Source organism: Arvicanthis niloticus, chromosome 7 (genome assembly GCF_011762505.2).
Source record: "Arvicanthis niloticus isolate mArvNil1 chromosome 7, mArvNil1.pat.X, whole genome shotgun sequence".
Lineage (NCBI taxonomy): Eukaryota > Metazoa > Chordata > Mammalia > Rodentia > Muridae > Arvicanthis > Arvicanthis niloticus.
Window position 1 is genome coordinate 4,284,924 of NC_047664.1, and position 15,446 is coordinate 4,300,369.

At 46.3% G+C, this 15,446-nt stretch overlaps 1 long non-coding RNA gene across 3 annotated transcripts; it reads left to right on the forward strand.

The window, feature by feature from the left end:
- The first annotated feature begins 107 nt into the window (after positions 1 to 107).
- LOC143443000 (uncharacterized) lies at positions 108 to 14,664 on the forward strand. 3 transcript variants are annotated; one of them, XR_013111648.1, is made up of 5 exons: positions 108 to 340; positions 918 to 4,729; positions 5,465 to 5,700; positions 6,482 to 6,573; positions 13,114 to 14,664. It is a non-coding gene; the product is annotated as an uncharacterized LOC143443000 (long non-coding RNA). The 3 variants fall into 3 exon arrangements; XR_013111647.1 differs by lacking the exon at positions 13,114 to 14,664 and adding an exon at positions 8,104 to 10,518; XR_013111649.1 differs by lacking the exon at positions 13,114 to 14,664 and adding an exon at positions 8,104 to 10,518 and having other exon boundaries at positions 5,465 to 5,674.
- The last annotated feature ends 782 nt before the right edge of the window (positions 14,665 to 15,446 follow it).

The following is a 15,446-nucleotide window of genomic DNA, read 5'->3' on the forward strand; positions in this document are numbered from 1 at the left end:
TGCGTGGAGGCAGGAAGGGGAGGTTGCGTAATGATCTTGTTTCTTGGCAACTGAGAACCGTCCTGTTAGAGGTGGCCAGTCTGCTTTCAAAACAAAAAGGAGCCTGTAACTGTAAAGGGCTACAGGGCTCCTGCTCCCCCCCACCCCCACACACACTTAGAAGCAAAACCTATTTATGAGGCTTTATTAAGTGCAAATAAGTCCCTCGGCTTCAGCTGGGACTCGGCAGCTGCGGAGGATGCGTCCATTTGCATATAAATGACATGATTTCGGCTCAGAGAAGAATATCAAAAAATATACATGTCGACGATGGAATCTTGATAGATTCGCACATATTAAGGTCAGACGTTGTAATTTCTAAGGCTGCTGCTGGTGGTGTCTGAATCCTGTCACACATTCAATTCTGTTTGGGTTATATTAGGTTTACCTTCTATGAAATGGGGGATTTTTATTATGAATTAATTAAGCTACTTTTTCCTCCCTAAAGATGAGAACATTCAGGTCAATAAGCTAAATGTTCTACAAATGTGCAGGCCGCGTGACAGCCAAAGTTATGGACTCCGAACTTGGTTTTCTTCCTAGCTAACAGGGGGCTGTGTGCCCGGGTGCTCTCAGAAGGGAGCACGGAGGCTTCTTTCACGGCAGTGTGTCTGCTGAAAGAACGGCCACCTTTTGAATCATCAAGAAAAGATTTCCTTATTCTTTTTACATATATGCACTCACCCGCATGTGTGTGCGCACACAGGCATGTATACATACATGGGACCAAAGGACATTGAGTGTCATTCCATATGAGCTTTAAAAAATGATTATATTTATTTTCCTATTTATTCTATTTATCTCTGTTTCCTTGTTGAAATGATTTTATTTATTTTTGTGTTTATTGGTGGTTCTCCTGCATGTGTGTCTGTATGAAGGAGTCAGATACCTTGGAACTGGAGTTACAGACAGCTGGGAGCTGCCTGGTGAGCGCTGAGAACTGAACCCTGGTCCTCTGGAAGAGCAGCCAGTGCTCTTAACTGCTAAGTCATCTCTCTGGTACTCTTTGTTTAAGTGTGAAAGACAGGCTTCTAACTAACCTGGAACTTACCAATTAGGGGAGATTAAAAATGGCCACCAGGCCCCAGAGGTCCAGCTGCTACCATCTCTCTGTGTGCCAGGATTGTAAGCCACAGCCTTCCTTCCTGGGGTTTCTGTTGGTTTGTTTTTGTAATTAAAATTTAATTAGATCATTTCCCTCCATTTCCTTTTCTTCTTCCTCCCTCCATGCCTGTCTTTACTCCTCCCCCCAGATTCCTAGGCTCCTCCCTAATGTAAATATATATGTAAATATATATGCATAAATATATAAACACGACCAGCTGAGTCCATTCAGTGTTGTATGTACAGAATTTCAGGGCTGACCACTTGGTACTGGATAACCAATTTAGGGGCCCCTCTGTGGGAAAAACTACCAGACTCCCAAAACAATAAAGACCATTGCTATTGTCCTTGGTTGCCTCCCAGAGGTTGAAGGTAAGTCCCCATTGCTGAAGACACCAGTACATTTCAGACCTAGGACTCGAAGGATAGGAGCTGGGTCTGATGTGAAAGCTGAGGGAACTGGCTTTTCTAGAACCGGAGGGTTCTAGAATTCCCACAATCTGCAATCCCACAGGCTAAGAAGGGAGCAGTAGCACTGCCCATCTGTGTCGTCTATGTACCACACAATGACGGACCATGTAGTGATCAGATAGTAACGTATCCCTGAAGGTGCAATTGTAGCACTCGAGTCTTGTGGTAACCTGCAGTGGTCCAGCGAGACCTGAGGTCCGCTCAGCAGAGGGAAGGTATGCCTTGAAGGTGTTATTTAAAATGACGGCACCATAGGCCTGAGGCCATGAGCCGCATGTTCTCACCGATGCTCGGCTCAGGCAGGCCAGAAGTACCCGCCCTGGCACCCACGAGATGCCATCATGGGAGATGGCTCCGCCAATCTTCCACACTGTCTCCACAAGGCTGGGCTGAGCCCAGATCACCCTGCCATCCACGCGGTAACAGGTAGAAAGGAGACTCTAAAGGTTAAAGATCATCCAAAGCTTTATATACTTGGTAACGCTCAAATAACAAGATGCCCACACAGTTAGAAGTGTTAACCAATTAACTAACCTAGATATAAGTTGTTACCCAGGGCTGCTCCTGATACACGCCTGGTCATCCATGGCTCCTACATCTCTGCCCCCTTAGCTCCCCTCTTCCTCTCCTTACTCCTTCCAACTTAGCTCCTCCCAGCTTGTGGGAAATTTTCCTGCTACAATGCCCCGTACTTTAAACTGAGCCAATTACCCAGGGCAAGGATCTTAGAGGAGATCCTCCTAGCTACACTTCACTAAATTAGTACAGTTCCTAACTGTACTCACACTTATCCCTGCTCACACACTTATCCCTACTCACGTACTTACCCCTACTCACACACTTATCCCTACTCACACACTTACCCCTACTCACACATTACGTATCCCTATTAATGTACTTATCCCTATTCACGTTCATATTTATCCAGATTCACATACTTACTTATCCATAAATAAGTGTAGCTCCAAACCCTTACCAAAGAAGCTTCTCTTTGTAATAAACTGCTACATAAAACCACAATTGGCCAAAACATGGAGAACAACCGCTCATGAGTGCCCAGCCCCAGTGGACATATCAGCAGCACAGTGCCAACATCCAAGGCTCAGAGAACATCTTGGAAGAAGGCAAGAAAGACTGGGAGCCAGAGGTCCAGGAAATCTACTGTAAAATTGTGTCTCCTAGCAAGGACAGGGAAGCTTCACCTGTGATACCTCAACAGCATGGCTGCCTAAAAACAACCTGAGCAAGGACAGCAGACTGAACAAGCAACAGACGTGCCAGCATGTAAGGAGGAAATCTCATGGGACTCTTACTGAAGACAAAGAACTACAGACAATAGAGATGCTGAGAGCAGTATTCCTGGCTTTTTACATTTAAAAAAAAAGTCTTATTTATTTTATGTATATGAGCACACTGTAGCTGTCTTCAGACACACACTAGAAGAGGGCATCGGATCCCATTACAGATGGTTGTGAGCCACCGCGTGGTTGCTGGGATTTAAACTCGGGACCTTTAGAAGAGCAGTTGGTGCTCTTAACCACTGAGCCATCTCTCTAGGCCCAACTTTTTAAATTTTAAGTTGTCCCTGCAGCAGATGGACTAACATAAACTCAGGTCTTCTGGCTTACTATCTGAGCTATGTTCCCAGTCCTTAGTTCCATGTTACAAACCATTTCCAATCGCTTGACTGAGGAACAAGAGGCAAGTAGTGCAGCCTGGCGACTCCGCTTGTTCCCTCACCCTGTGCCCTGTAGCGTGAGCTGTACAGCTGCTGAGGCACTTTTTGTGTTCCCCACATTATGCCCAAACCCAACTCGTACACTGCTTAGAGAAAGTAGCTATTCTACCCTGAAAAAATGCCCCGAATCTCATCCTGCATCAGACAAGGTGCGGCTCATGAACTGTCTGCTAGCTAGAGATGACGTACCAACTTGTTTCTGTATGTGTGCCATCAGGAGATGTGATAATGCCCACGCCGTGTTCATCCTGCCAGGCAGACCACAGCTCTCTGACAGAGAAAGGGGTTAATGATGGCTACTGCATAAAACCCCTTTGCTCTTGATTGCCTACCAGAGCTTGATAGCTCGAGTCTAACGCTGAAGACACCACACACATGGATCACAGGACATGGAGAAATCACGTAGGTGTCAGTCAGGAGCGTCCTCCCTTCTGGCTAGCTTTCATAGTACTGGAAGGTGTTTTCAGGATGCTGGGGAGAAAGTCATTATCCAGCTTTGAATTCTTTGAGTCACAATAATGGCCAGCATGGTAAGATGTGCCCATGGATACAATAGTGGCATGAATATTATGGGGTAACCAACCACTTTTTGGAACTATAGGATTGAAGGCCCACTCCACAGGAGGAAAAGCTAGGCAAGAACCCATGGTTGAGCTCATAGGCCTAGGTGTGAACCAATTCTATTATTTTGCTAACCAGACATAGTATCAAATTATGTCCTCTAAATTCATGTCTCTCCCCATAGGTTAGTACAGCTACTACAGAGACATTCCTTTGTGCATTGATAGTGGTTAAAGCAGAAACTCACAAATGGTCCGAGTGTGGAGAAGTGAATCAGCCATGAATAGGCCATCTATGTCACACCTCCTCCCAAGGCTCAGGCAGCATCTCAGAAGCCGGGGATGGAAAGATCATCAGTCAGAGAGGACTGCAGTGACACAGTGTCTTCTGGACCTCGGCAGCTTAGTTGTCTGACAAGATCAAGCCAGTTGATACTCTTATCATAAGTCTTATCATGACCTGGCCTAACTGAAAAGCTCTGGACAGTTGACGGCTTCCAGGAAGCAGTCAGTTGCCTTTAAGGCTGTGGCTCCTGGCAGGTCAACCGTGCACAGGTGGATGGCCCCACCTGTGAGAACACAGACAGGACTCCAAGAAAAGTTTGGACGAGGAGTTGGGGTGAATGCAAGTACATTGTATGGAATTCTTGAAGAATTAATAAAAATATTTTAAATCAAGGATAAAATAAAAGTGATAGCTACTTGTGATAACTTCAGATTTTCTCTTAGGAAATTGGTGTCTTGTGGTCCTCGAAGTAGGAGAGTCTGTGATGTTGATGGAACATTTGATTGTTCAATTATTCATTAAAAAACTCAGGTAACTAATCCCCAATGTCTTTAAACTGTGGGCTCACTTTCACTAGGTCAGTAAGTCCTGGGCAGGCACATGCTTTTTAAAAGAATTAAAGGGCTGGCAGTTTGAAAAAGGGACAAATCAGAAACGCAAATGTTTGAGAGGGGAGTTTTGAGAACTACAATGGCAACTTGGAAAGAAAAGCCCAACCAGCACTGACCACGATACTCAGTACATTCCGTTAAGGTGAACCCTGGCCATGCACTGCTGATTTGAGTTTAATAAAGTCTGAAAACTGTGAGCAGGGTAGTGGTGCACGCTTTTAATCCCAGCACTCCGGAGGCAGAGGCAGGCGGATCTCTGAGTTCAAGGACAGCCTGGTCTACAGAGGGAGTTCCAAGGCAACCAGGGCTACACAGAGAAAGGAAGAAAAAAAAGGAAGGAGTGAGGGAGGAAGGGAGGGAGAAAAGAAGGAAGGGATGAAACTATAAATTCTGAAAAGCTTGATAATCATCTTTTATAGATAGACAATGATTTCATTACCCAACATTGGAATTCCCAGATTAATGAAAGGTAACATATGCCATCCAAGGGTGGACCGAGGCATTGTTAGCCAAGGTATATATAATTTGTTTATAATATGTATCTATATTGCAAGTGTGTGCAGACTGTGTCTGTTATCAGTAGTTTAGAAATAATTCCTTGTCTTCACAACTGGCAGTGGATAATTTGATGTCTTGTCATCTATTTTCTGTGCAGTGACTGATCCTAAATAGTGCCACATTCTGCAGGTGCCTAGGGATGTGGGACACATTGCTTTCTCCCACAGTGGGCCTTTGGGCCCTGGATTTTGTGCCTTAGCTGTCTTTTCTGGGGCTGGAAAGATGGTCAAGACTGCTGGCTGCTCTTCCAGAGGTCCTGAGATCAATTCCCAGCAACTATACTGTGGCTCACACCGTCTAAAATGAGGTCTGGTGCCCTCTTCTGGCCTTCAGGTATACATGCAGGCAGAATACTGTGTACATGATAGATAGATAGATAGATAGATAGATAGATAGATAGATAGATAGATAGACAGATAGATAAATAGATAAATAAATCATACAAAAAAAAAACAAGAAAGAAGAAGAAGTTGTATTTCCAGACACCACCCCTGGAATAGCCACAATGCCTCTGTGAGTTGATATATCATTTAAATGTGTTCCTAAAAGAATGTATTTTTAACTCGAGTTTGCTGCAGGTGAAGAGGAAAGATCTTTTAAGAATGAACAGACTGCCTTTGAGTGATCACATGGTTCTTTACACCTGCCTAGTCATTGCTGATTCTCTAAGTATGGGATTTGTGGGATGCAAAGAAGGGACAGGAAAAGTAAGTGTTTGAGCAGAGTCCACGAGGCCACATGGTTTAAATTAAGTTAACAGGGCTGGGACATGGCTCCGAGAATAAGCTGCTTTCTGTGCAAGCCTGCATATGAGCCTGCATGTGAGGACCCTCGTGAAAAGCTGGGCCAGGCAGTGAGTGGCTCACCCCAGTGCCAAGAGTCAGAAGCAGAGACAGGAAGGTTCATGGCACGCATGGGCTGTCCAGCTTAGCCCAGTGCACGATCCCCGGGTCCTAATGAAAGACCCTGCCTGAAAAAAACAAAGTGGGTAGCTCCTATGGAACACACTGGAAGATGGCTTCTGGCCCCCATATGCAGGGACACATGCACACACAATAAATAATCAAGCTAAAAATCGGCTAAAACTAAATGATTCTCCTCCCTCGTTCCACAGAAGCAAAGCTGTAACCTCTCCCCTCAAGCCTCACCTCGGTTTCACCATCGCAGAATGGAACCCAGGACCGGTAGACAATAGACAATAGAAAGGTAGGCATCCTAAGCAGAAGCCAGTCTCTCTGGGGTGTGACTGATCACAGCCACTTTCCTAGCTGGTCAATAGCCATTGTCCCCTGAAAGAGCTTTGCTAACTGCCATGTGTCCCAGAGCCATCCGAGATGGCATGAGCCTCCATTCTGTTCTGGAGAGAAGATGGAACAGGCAGTTTAGATCACCGAGAAACACTTTGAGATAAGCTTGTCGTTCTGTAGAAATTAATCTGGGCCTCTAGACAGAACGTGGGCCTATTGGAAAGCTTCTTCAAGTTGAGCAGTTAATAATATATCAAGTCTTGTAGCTTAAGGGATACAATTTTGAAAATTATTGTACTGGGGGAATCATAAATCCCACCAAGGGAGGGTTGGAGTCCAGATATTTTATTTTCGATTTCCATCCAGGGTACATTATGACACTCTGCATGAAAGTCAAATCGTCCATGTAAAATGGTTTTCAGGTGATAAGTTTACCCCTTGGGGTCCTGTACAGTAATGCATTCAGAGTTATATCTGACTTTCACAATCTATAAAGACTAGTTATCAATTTTTTGAAAGATTTGATAAGCAGGAACAAAAAAATAGCTTATGGATGCTGACATTTGTCTCATTAATGGGAGCAGCATGCGAAGTGCGGGCTCCGTCTGGATTTGGCTGTAAATACACGGCTGACATACATTTTGGAAGGTTGCTGTTCTGTGCTGGTGGGAATGTATTTGTCTAACCTTGCACTGACTGTAACAGACAGGAGGATTGGAGAGATGGCTGTCAGCCACGCTCCGCTTTTTAAGACAGGGGCACCCAATCTGCCAGGATCTGTCAGATTCCAGGCCACTGCATATTAAAAATTATGTCCCATCAACTCAATCTGGCCTGGTATGAGTTTTATTAGTAAAGAATTCCACTGCATTGGGAAGGGGGCACTTTGCAAGATAGAATTCAAAGGAAGAATGGCTGCCCTCTGTCCTCGGAAGAGAAAAACTATGAGCTCTCTAGCCAATCAGATGGTCTTCTACAACCCAGCTTGCATTCAGAACCAGCTATTAGAAGTAGACAGGGAAGTCAGACATCGGGACATCACCAGTCTGAGCGACACCCATGCACCCTACTTTCTGCAGTATGGTCTTGACTATGCTGACCATGTGTTGAAAGAGAGGCTGGAGTCTCAGACTGGTAACGTTCACTGGCCCATTGAAGCCCCTATGAAGACAACAGCTGCAGTAGCAGACTGCTCGCACTTGCCTGGTGTGGTCAAACTCAAGTGCAGAGGGGCCGTCTGCCAGGAAGCTGCTGACTCACGGGAAAGAAAGGATGGGAGCGGCCTCTTGTTTCATCAGGTGAAGTACAGGAATGGCCCTTAAACAAAAGCAGCTTGTAGTGGTATCTTGTTTATCTAACCTGTCAATAGAGTGTTCATTCCCCTGAAAAGTGAATCTTATAGCTACATTGTATCTTTCTGTTAAACCGTGGGTTGTAGCCTCGTTGCATGCAAGCCTTTCTAATAACACTGTGTTCCCTACACGTGCAGCTGAAGAAGCCTGATTCTCGCCTGTGAAAAGGTTTTAATGTTACAAGACCCTCCTCAGACCAGGTTTGCAGAGCTACACTGAGGCAGCTCCTCCCACCATTAGCGTATACCTTTCCTGCAGGCTGTCCTGCATTGACCTACAAATCTCACTTCTAACAACCGGAGGGAAGCAGATGCTGACTGGTGAGACCAGGCTGGCCTGTGGAGTCCTGATGATCCAAGCTGCTCTCCAAAAGCTACCACACACCACCTGAATGACCTTAAACTATTAGCACCTTTATAAGTGCAGAAATGCACACCCACGTGGCTTCTGGAGACGACTTTGTGCTTCCAGCAGAGAGACACCTAAGGGATGAGGCACCCACCAGTGTGTCAGCTGTCAGTGTCTATATACTACAACCAAGTGAATAATCTCTGAGAGGACCCTGGGGCTGTCTGACAGCTCATCTGACTGGTCTCCTGGGTCCTGTTTCCTTGCTTGTATGCTCTTTGCTCAAGTCCTGGCAGATGGTCATATCACCAGACCACCTAGGCAAGGGCTCTGTCATTCAATGACAATCCCAAGCCCTCTTTTTATTTTTTATTTTGAGACATTGTCTCACTACATTTCCACCAAGGATAGCCTTGAACTCACTCTGCGACTCACGAAATGGCTGAACTTGTGATCCTCCTGTCTCAGCCTCCTGAGTAGCTAAAATCCCAGGCTTGCACCACCAAACCTGACTATGCCTTTTGTTCCTGCTGGTACCAAAGAATTTGAGAAGCACAGCCTGGCTGATTAGGTGGCCATTCCAAGTCTTGTCATTGCTGGAACCAAGAAATAAGTCAGGGCCCCGTTACTGTTTATTTTTCCTAAGAGGAGCTACCAGATCAATTAAAACTCAGACAAAAGAGAGGCCCAGGACCCACAGCCCACGTCATGGAAAAGGGACCCCCAGGGGGGAGATAAAGTTTGGGAGGTTTATTAAACCACTGAAGATCTGATCCAGAATTTAAATTGATTCTATAATTTATTGCATTTTAATTAGCAATCACAAGAGACCAAGTATTGTTTACTCTCTTGTTAAGCGCTCTGGTTAGAAGCAAATACCAGGGAGTCTTAATAAGCATGAGTTATATTTACTATGTTTTATTGTACGGTCTTGTTATAGTCATCCCATGAAGAAATTCATTTAGTGTTCACCTGTTCTTGACATGACATTTGTTGACCACTAGGGTGACATAAAATCAGAACATATCCCATAAGCCAAGGGAAAGTCCCTCCTCCCTCATCACACACAGCCTTGCTCCTGCATCCCTTTCGGTAGTGCAATTTACTGGGAACATACTTCTGGTTTAGGTGTGGCGAGTTCCTGTGTGCCATTGTCACCAAGAATGCACCTGGGTGCTGTTGGTTATTTGCTTATTTAGGCAAATGATGCCACAGACAAAGAGCGATCCAGACTGGTCAAGTATTTCTCTAATGATCTCATTCTACAGTCCCCAAACGGGGGACTCATTGATGTTCTTCCTTTTAAGGAAATTCCCATAAAGGCAGGACACATGGAGTTTCTGGCAGTTCCTGCTGTATTTACCTAAGCAAGAAGGGTCCCTGCCTCAAGGGGCGGCCTCTCTGGCCTTGTCTCTTCGGAGAGCTCTGTGTCCTGTTCATGGCTGAGAACTCTATAAAGTTACTACGTGTTACCCCTGGGCTCCCAGAGCTCATCCTCATCCTCTGTCTTGGGTTGTATGCAGCAGGAAACAGAACTTTCCAGTGTAAAGTACACTCCCGTAAAAAAAGCACAGATGGTTCTAGAGGGTGGAAGATCGTGGATTCACTTCACCGGAACACACTTCCCCACAGAGCGGGGGACAGGCTCACTTACTGCTCTTTCTATCTTTTAACCCAGTTGTCCCACTGACCACAGGGGCACCGATCTCACGATCTCAAGTTCCTGTCGTAATTAAGATGTGCTTGCTGTTAGAAAGCTCCTATTGTCCTATCTGTTTAAATGGGATTCTTCTTAGATCTTTAACAAGACCACGGAGGGGTCATAAATCTGAGTCAGTGTCCTTATTAAGAGAAGATTATTCTCGCAAGACCCTCACGGTCACCAAAGTAACTAAAACCATTTGCAGAGAGCGCTCAACACACCCCTCTTGCCTGAAGCACACTGTCTCCTCTGTCACCTTCTCCCCCCTCAAATTCAGTAAAGTGGCATCTTGCTTACTTTTCAAAGATTCCCCTAACAAAAAGAGGTTCACTGGATGGTATTAATCAGGTCCACAGAAAAGAGACGACCTCCCTCCTTCCCTCACCCTTCTTCCAATCCTTCCTTCTTGCTATATCCCCTCATCCTCTCCTCCTCCCTTCATCCCTGTGTTCTTCCCTCCCTCTCCAGTCTTCCTCCCTCCCATCCCTCCTTTACCTCCCTCAGTACCTTCTATCCTTTCTTCCTTCCTCCTTCCTTCACTCCCCTCCTTCTCTCTCTTCTGTTCCTCTCTTCCTCCTTCCCCTCCTCCCTTTTTTCTCTCCCCCGACTCCAGAAGCTTCCATTGCCACCACGCCATGCATTCTGCAGGCATCATTGTTCAAATATAAAAGCCACAGTCCCTATAGCAGGTACCGAGTCTTCAGGGGCAGGAGGGTGAGAAGGTCTGCCTTCTTGGAACTTAAGTGTACCAGGAATTTAGGCATTGGCCTGACGGTTCTATGACTGACTAATTACAACCATGGGAGAGGGTGGTGGAGGAGGACAAGGCACACTGGAGAACTAGAATCCTTCCTGCTTCATTGTGCCAGTGCTGACTAGACTTCTGCTTTTCTGTACCAAAACTTCCTCTTGTTTCTAAAGTCCTTGTATAGTCAGTCGTTCTCACAGTTCTCCGTTTTTATTTTAAATCCCCAGCCTAAACCAGCATTCCTTGGTTAGAGGGAGCTGACTTACTGTTTCTAGAAGAGAGCTGATTGGGAAGAATCCAGTGCAGACACTTACTAGTCAAGGCCTTTATTTCGGGAGTGCACACACGCATGCGCGGGGTAGCCTGTCCTGACAGAGGGTCTGGAAGCGAGCGGCTGCCGCCGGCCTTGCCTACTGATGTTTACCTCCCAGCGCATCTTCCAAGGGCTTTTCATGATGCTCGCTCTGTGTAGGAACTGCAGTGAGAACTGACGTTTTCCTTGTCTCCAGAACTGCTGGGAGTATGAAAAACCGTGGGTGGCAAATACAAAAGAAGTCCTTAGACATAACCATGGAGGAGCAGCTTGGGCTGGACAGGGAACAGATTAGAAAGCTTGTCATCTGACCCAGGGATAACTCTGTGGTAGGAGGAAAAACTCTCCTCAGCTTCCTTGGAGAATACAAGGAGATGCTCACCTGTGGACTCACTGTCTTCATAGCATGCCCATGGGCTAGCCTGAACTAGCCTGAACCCAGTACAGGCTCAAGACCTGCACAGCCCACTGGGAGAAGATGGCTTATTTCTGAGTACGGACTGTAATAGAAGTCCAAATGTCCAAAAGTATCGTGTGTTGTACATTCTATTTCCAAAGTAGGGTCCAAGCCATGACCAGAAGCTTTCTAGGGGCTATAGGAAGATAAGAGTTGTGGCGTTAAATACTCAGTGAGCTAAAGCTGAAGTACTTCTACCTGGTGTGAGTGTCTAACTGGTGTGTGCTGTGCTTCTGCCTGGAGTCTAACTGGTGTGTGCTGTGCTTCTGCCTGGAGTCTAACTGGTGTGTGCTGTGCTTCTGCCTGGAGTCTAACTGGTGTGTGCTGTGCTTCTGCCTGGAGTCTAACTGGTGTGTGCTGTGCTTCTGCCTGGAGTCTAGGTCTAGACCTAGCTGGTCTATGAGATGAGAGTGTCACTCTTCTTTGTGATCACTAATTGAGAAAGGGCCTTGCAGCTGGAGCTCATGGAGGCATTTCCTCAAGGGAGCTCCTTTCTCTGTGATAACTCCAGCTTCTGTCAAGTTGACACACGAAACCAGCCAGTCCAGGAACCTGCGAGCTGGAGACATTTGGGGTAGAGAACGGGGGATGCTAACATGAAGTCTGAAATGTGTAACAGGTTCTTGTGATACCGAGAGAGCCTGGAGGCCAGCGTGTGCTTTGGTTTGCTAACAGACACCACAGGTAACCATTTGTCCCTTCTGCCAGTAATAAGGAAAATGGCTCCTTTTGGTAGAGAACCAGCCTCACACACTGATGAAGAAGAGTCTCCTTTGGCCCTGACACTAACCTGCTGCCAGTGAAGCTTCAGAGCCTGTGTGGCCTTTGTTCCCTCTCAGGAGCTCAACTATTCCCTGATGTTCTCTGGCTGCCAATGGATACTGTCATTTTCTCCTTCTCCGTGTATACAAAATCATGCCTGTTACAACCACGCTTTAAATTATTAATAAGAACAGGGTTTGGACATTACCAGCAGGTCTCGACTCAAGACTTGCTTAGCAGAAGGGACTCACACTCAGTACGGCGAGCCTATGGTCTCACTCGGGCTGGTGAGATCAGGGGTCTGAGTGCAGGTAGCTTATTACCTGGGGCTAATGAGGTCATGGATCTGTAGTGAGGTCACAGGTCTGTAGTGAGGTCACAGGTCTGTAGTGAGGTCACAGGTCTGTAGTGAGGTCACAGGTCTGTAGTGAGGTCACAAGTCTGTTGTGAGGTCACAGGTCTGTAGTGAGGTCACAGGTCTGTAGTGAGGTCACAGGTCTGTAGTGAGGTCACAGGTCTGTAGTGAGGTCACAGGTCTGTAGTGAGGTCACAGGTCTGTAGTGAGGTCACAGGTCTGTAGTGAGGTCACAGGTTTGTAGTGAGGTCACAGGTCTGTAGTGAGGTCACAGGTTTGTAGTGAGGTCACAGGTCTGTAGTGAGGTCACAAGTCTGTTGTGAGGTCGAGGATCTGGGGGCAGAATCTTCGGCCATCACTTTAAACCTGCAGAATCTCTAACTGCATCATAAATGTTCATCGTTACAAACATGGGTAAGTGTAGCTCTCACCCCTCATCAAAGAATCTTCTCTTTGCAACAGATGGAAACCATGACAAGAAACTACAACTGACCCAAATGCAGAGAAGAAGTGGCCATGGGAACCCAGACCCAGCTGGTACACCTGCAATCAATCCTTATAGCTAAAGCTCAGGGAACACCTAGGAAGAAGCAGGCAGAACGTGGGAGTCAGAGGACCAGCTGTGAGTAAGTGCCTCTGAGAAACGACCCATGGCACTTTACCAGGATGGCTGCCTAAACAAGACCTGAAGGGGGACAGCAGCAACAGCAGCTAACACGAAAAGGGGGAATCTCACAGGGCTCTACCCCAGACAAAGAACTACAGGCACCTTGGTGAGGGTTGCTAACCATTCAGGAGATTTTTTTTATACGGGGGTGGCACAGTTAAACATCCCCAAAATGGCATAGTCTCTCCTCTGATCAGCATCTTCCCCAGAAGTGGGGCATATGCTCCGTAACAGCAGACACACCATAACCACGCAGCCCTTCCTTGCCATGCAGCAGATACAGCTTAGCCAACTCTCTGGTCTCAAAGCCCTCAAGCTTCCTGCTTGTCTCTCAGGATGGTGTATTCTATCCTTCAGATTCTGTAGAGACTCTGATAGGCATGTGCAGCTGGGTTCTATCTCAAGTCAAGCTTTGATCCTGTCCTTCGTTGGCTTAGACCCAGCCTTGAAGCAGACTCCACACAGACCCCAGATACATGCAGGTCTGGTGCGCGTTTCCTTCTGGAATATTTCTTTAATAAAATCACTTACAGTGTAGTTGAAAGTAGGGAGCTGGATTCCCAGGGTGACAGTGTGACACAAGTGATGGGTATATCTTGTTCCTACACCAGAACAGATGGAACAGAAGGGCACGAGGCTGAATCCTCAGAGTGCCGGCCACTCTGAGGCTCGCCTGTGACGGCTCTTCTCAATGACTCAGCTCAGTGAGAGCTACTGTGCTCTCCCCAAGTCCACCATGGGTGCTGTGTTTGTGCTTGTGAGGTCCAGCTGTGAGAAACACCTCAGAGTCCTTTATACCAGGAACATAGATACCAGGGAGTTGCTGTGACAGACCTGACCATGTGTTTTCTTAGAGAATGTAGAAGACTTTGGACTAGAAAATCAGTTGAACACTGTAAGTGGGGCCTAACACATCACCATAGCAGGAACCTAGAAGTCAATGTAGAAGCCATGTGGACTCTGGAGGTCCAGCTCAGGAGGCTTCAGAGAGGAAGAATATTAGTAACTAGGCTAGAGACCATTCTTATGATACGTCGGCAAAAACCGGGGGTGCTTTTTTTCCTTGTCTTAAGAATCTGCATGATACTAAATTGAAAAGTAATGAACCAAGTTCTTTGGGGTAGGTGATTTTAAGACGACATAAGATTGACTGTGCCACATGTTATTAGTGGTCACTCTTTTCCGTGTCTACAACAACAGCAACAACAACAAAGCAACTAGCACAACAAGAAATACAAAATGTAGAGCTTGAAGAGAAAAAAAGCACGAGGATGTGGACTGTGGCAGCCACGATTAAGAGTCTAAGGCCTGCTCTGCATTGGAAAGGGGCGGGACTCTGCATTGGAAAGGGGCGGGACTCTGCATTGGAAAGGGGCGGGGCTCTGCATTGGAAAGGGGCGGGGCTCTGCATTGGAAAGGGGCGGGGCTCTGCATTAGAAAGGAGCAGGGGTTCCTCAGGGCAAGATCCCACTCAGCTAAACCTTCAATTTATGGGAGGGACCTGCCCCCTCTTAAAATCATGGCCTTTCACACACACGCACACGCACACATCTACTGGTACACGCATACACACATACCTCTTGGTACACACAGGCATGCACACACACACCCCTCTTAGTGCCGTACAGACCACAGGTTTGAATAAATTCATAGTGAAATGTGCCCACCATTCCAGCATCATACAGAACAGTGTCTGAGGCTATTCTTAATGTCTTAAATGTCAGAGGCACATTTGTCACAGTGGACACAGCGGCGTTGTCCCTGGCTTTCTCCCGAGACATTCTTTCTGCATACAGCCAGGAATCCTTCAGTTATCCATAAGGGACTGGAAAGCCCATCCAAGATTCTGCCAGACATCAGTGGAGCCTGAGTCCATTCCCAGCATTCTCTGGAGTTTAACTTGAGAAAATAATAAGAATCCTATAGGCTCAGTGATCTCACTCACTTGGACGGCAGTAAATCTCTCCTATATTAGTGCTCAGCCTCTGAGAATATTATATTGGGTCTCGTTTTATTAAAGAATGCCATGCATACCCAGAAGTCACTACTTAATTTTTAGCTGCGAGATACAATTTCAAAAAACCATTATCTAGGAAGTGCAATAATCAAATAATGTAATCATGGATGT